Raw genomic sequence first — 4,445 nt, forward strand, 5'->3', positions numbered from 1 at the left:
GCAAGTTCCTCAGAAGTTTTTGACGAAACGCTCTTTCAATTCAGCCCAAGTCTGGATGGAGTTGGGGGGCAAATTTTTTAACCAAGTACGTGTCGTTCCCTCGAGCATCATTGTGAAGTACCTGGCGCAGACTGCTTCACTTACATCAAGCATGTCTATGGCGATTTCGTAACTCTCAACCCATGACGCCGGCTCAAGGTCCGGGGTGTAGTTAGGCACCTTTCTTGGTCCTTTAAAATCCTTCGGCATTCGCTCATTGTGAAGGGTTGGGGCCAAGCATGGCACCCCCACCTGTCTGCCCCCTCCCACAAGCGGTGCTGGGCCGGTTTGGATGTCCGGGTGATCCCGACCTGGCGGGTCCTGATGATCAGGCGAGTTGACCTAGGGAAAGGGTCGCGGTCCGCTGGTTATGGCGGGTTGGTCCTCTGGCCGACTCCTGGTGCGGCTTGCCTGGGGGTGGAGTGCAGCCGATCGAGGCTGTGCAAGAACTGGGCGTTTTGAACCACCGTCCTCTTCAACATATCAATGACGTTCCTTGCTTCTATCTCAGTCGGGGTGTTGCCATGAATCGGAAGGGAGTCTAAATGGCGAGTCGCGGCGAGGACGTTGTCCACCGGGTTGGAAAAGTGACCTCGAGGTGTCTGGAATCAAGGGACGTGATCAACAGCTGGCTGAAATGGTGGGTTTGGCGGCTGGCCCGGCCCTCCTCCCGGAGCGTCTCCTGCCCCGGAGTTCGTGGAGTGTCGAATAGGCGGGTCGGGTTGAGATCAGGGGGTAAACGTCCATGGTGCCTCCGCTGATGGACAGCGTCCGATGCGTGTTGATGCCTCTCAAGCCGCTAGGTTTCGGTGTTCAAGCGAGCCGCTTCAGCGGTAATTTGAGCCTGCCGGGTCTCGATCCTGACGGCTTCTACTTCCACGTCTCGCTGAGCCTTTGCCACCCCATCTCTTAGCTTTGTTAATTCAGCGTTTATCGTGTCCTGGTTTTCTGATGTTATAGGGGTCGCCATGATCCTTGTTATCTCCGCCGCCAACTCCACCAAGATCGCAACTAGGCTTCTGGATGTTTCGCCAGTCCCGTCGTTGCCTGCCGGGTTTGGTGGGGGCTGAGTCGCCCCTGCCATGTAAACGGCGATCTGACGGCGGGTCCGGTCGAGAACCTCGAGGTCCATTGCTAGTGACAAACCTCCAAGGCAGCCCCCATGTAGAGACTGAATTGAATCTGAGTCGCCCATGGATGATTCATCATCAGTGTTCACCGGTGTGGTCTCCTAGGTTGTCGATCGTTCTGGTTCCTCAGATCCCTGTGTGAAACCAACAAAGACCGGATGGGTTAGGTTCGGCATTGCGACAGGGCGGACATACCTGGCCGGCTCGACGATGTCGGAGAAGATGTCCGGCTCAGGCATAGGCGATCCAACCATGCCGACAAAGACGTTGATCTTGCCGAAGGGGATTCTGTAGCCGGATTCGATTGAATCGGCCTCGGGCCCCCACAGCAAGTTATTAATGTAGTACTTCCCGCGGTGGCTCCGAGTCATGAGCCCCGCTGCGTAGCTCCCGGACCCTGTTAGGGCTCCCTTTGAGAACTCAACTCCACCGTGCGTAGGCCCCATGGTGGGCGCCAACTGTCGTGGTTTTGTCACGGCAGATGTCCTCGTGAAAGGACTTAGTGTTGGAGCCATCGCACCTTGGTGACGACTCAAAGGGGTTGATTGGAAGCAAGACAGAGATTTACCCAGGTTCGGCCCCTTGTGAGGAGGTAGAGGCCTACGTCCTGCTTGGTGTTTGTATTGATGGTGTCTCGATTACAAGGGGGGAGTAACTCGCCTGACCTAGCACTCGATGATTTCTAACCTGCCCTCTCCTTCCCTGGGACTCGCCTTTATATAAAGGTCGAGCCCTTAGGGTTTACAAGAGTCCTTGCCTTTACACAAATCGTGATTCTTTCTATCTCTAAGTCGCCATCTTTCCAAGACTTGTAGATCTTCCCAGCGGTGGATTCTTCCCAAAGATCTTGAACCGCCATCTGGCTCCCGGCCTTACCGGGCCAAAGCCTGAACCACTTGAGGATGAGTCGCCACCTTGGTGACCCAGCCCAACTAGGGCGGGCTACCCAACAGATAATATCCCCAACACCTGCGCCGCCATCTTGTTGAAGCAGAGGTTCCGCAACCTCATCAAGTTCTATCTTCCTCCCATTCAATTCTTTCGGAAGAAACTCTTTCTCAAGAAAAGCTATGTTTTTAGCGACAAACACTTTGCCCTTAGATCTGAGATAGAAGGTGTACCCAACTGTCTCTTTTGAGTAACCTATGAAGACACACTTTTCCGCTTTGGGTTCCTGCTTTTCGGGCTGAAGCTTTTTGACATAAGCATCACATCCCCAAACTTTAAGAAACGACAACTTTGGCTTCTTGCCATACCATAGCTCATATGGTGTCGTCTCAACAGATTTTGATGGTGCTCTATTTAAAGTGAATGCGGCTGTCTTAATGCATAGCCCCAAAACGATAATGGAAAATCGGTAAGAGACATCATAGATCGCACCATATCTAATAAAGGACGATTCGACGTTCGGACACACCATTACGTTGTGGTGTTCCAAGCGGTGTCAACTGTGAAACAATTCCGTATTGTCATAAGTGAGCACCAAACTCGTAACTCAGATATTCTCCCCCTCGATCAGATCGTACGAACTTGATCTTATTGCTACGATGATTTTCAACTTCACTCTGTAATTGTTTGAACTTTTCAAATGTTTCAGACTTGTGCTTCATCAAGTAGATATAGCCATACCTACTCAAATCGTCGGTGAAGGTGAGAAAATAACGATATCCGCTGTGCGCCTCCACACTCATTGGTCTGCACACATCAGTATGTATCATTTCCAACAAGTCACTTGCACGCTCCATTATTCTAGAGAACGGAGTCTTAGTCATCTTGCCCATGAGGCATGGTTTGCATGTGTCAAGTGATTCAAAATCAAGTGACTCCAAAAGCCCATCAACATGGAGTTTCTTCATGCGCTTAACACCAATATGACCTAAGTGACAGTGTCATAAGAAAGTGGCGCTATCATTGTTAACTCTACATCTTTTGGTCTCACTTTTACGGATATGAGTGTCATCACAATCGAGATTCAATATGAACAAACCCCTCACATTGGGTGCACGACCATAAAAGATATTACCCATATAAATAGAACAACCATTATTCTCTGACTTAAATGAGTAACCGCCTCACAATAAACAAGATCCAGATATAATGTTCATGCTTAACGCAGGCACTAAATAACAATTATTTAAGTTCATAACTAATACCGATGGTAACTGAAGTGAGACTGTGCCGATGGCGATTGCATCAACCTTGGAACCATTTCCCACGTGCATCGTCACTTCATCCTTCGTCAGCCCCGTTAGGTACACATCAATAACATGTATATCAAATATACCTTGTTTGGCGTTGGCCGCCTTCTTATCGGCCAAATACTTGGGGCAGTTGCGCTTCTAGTGACCAGTCCCCTTGCAATAATAACACTCAGTTTCCGGCTTAGGTCCAGCCTTGGGTTTCTTCATTGGAGGGGCAACAGTTTTGCCGCTCTTCTTGGAGTTACCCTTCTTGCCTTTGCCGTTTTTCTTGAAACGAGTGGTCTTAGTGACCATCAACACTTGATGTTCTTTCCGGATTTCTGACTCTGTGACTTTCAGCATCGCAAAGAGCTCACTGGGTGACTTATTCATCCCTTGCATGTTATAGTTCAACATGAAGCCTTTATAGCTAGGTGGCGGTGATTGAAGAATTCTATCAGTGATATCTTCTTGCAGGAGTTCAATCCCTAGCTCAGCTAGAAGGTTTGAGTACCCAGACATTCTAAGCACATGTTCACTGACAGACGAATTGTCCTCCATCTTGCAAGCATAGAACTTATCGGAGGTCTCATACTTCTCAATCTGGGCGTTCTTCTCAAAGATAAACTTCAACTCTTGGAACATCTCATATGCTCCATGACGTTCAAAACGCCTTTGAAGTCCCGGTTCTAAGCCATACAAGACTGCACATTGAACTAGTGAGTAGTCATCCTTACGTGCTTGCCAAGCGTTCAAAACGTCCTGGTCAGCCGTGGTGGGTGGTGCATCTCCTAGCGCAGCATCAAGGAAATAATTCTTTTGGCCAGCAGCGAGGATAAGCCTCAGTTTACGAGCCCAGTCAACGAAGTTGCTTCCACCATCTTTCAACTTAGCTTTCTCTAGGAACGTATTGAAATTCAGGGTTGCTATTGCGCGAGCCATTGATCTACATAAAATATTGCAAAGTTTACTTAGACTATGTTTCAAGACAATTAGAGTTTAGCTAATCATATTACTAATAAACTCCCACTCAAATAGATATCCCTCTAGTTATCTAAGTGTGGCATGATCCAAATTCGCTAACTCAAGTCCAATC

Source organism: Hordeum vulgare, chromosome 6H (genome assembly GCF_904849725.1).
Source record: "Hordeum vulgare subsp. vulgare chromosome 6H, MorexV3_pseudomolecules_assembly, whole genome shotgun sequence".
NCBI lineage: Eukaryota > Viridiplantae > Streptophyta > Magnoliopsida > Poales > Poaceae > Hordeum > Hordeum vulgare.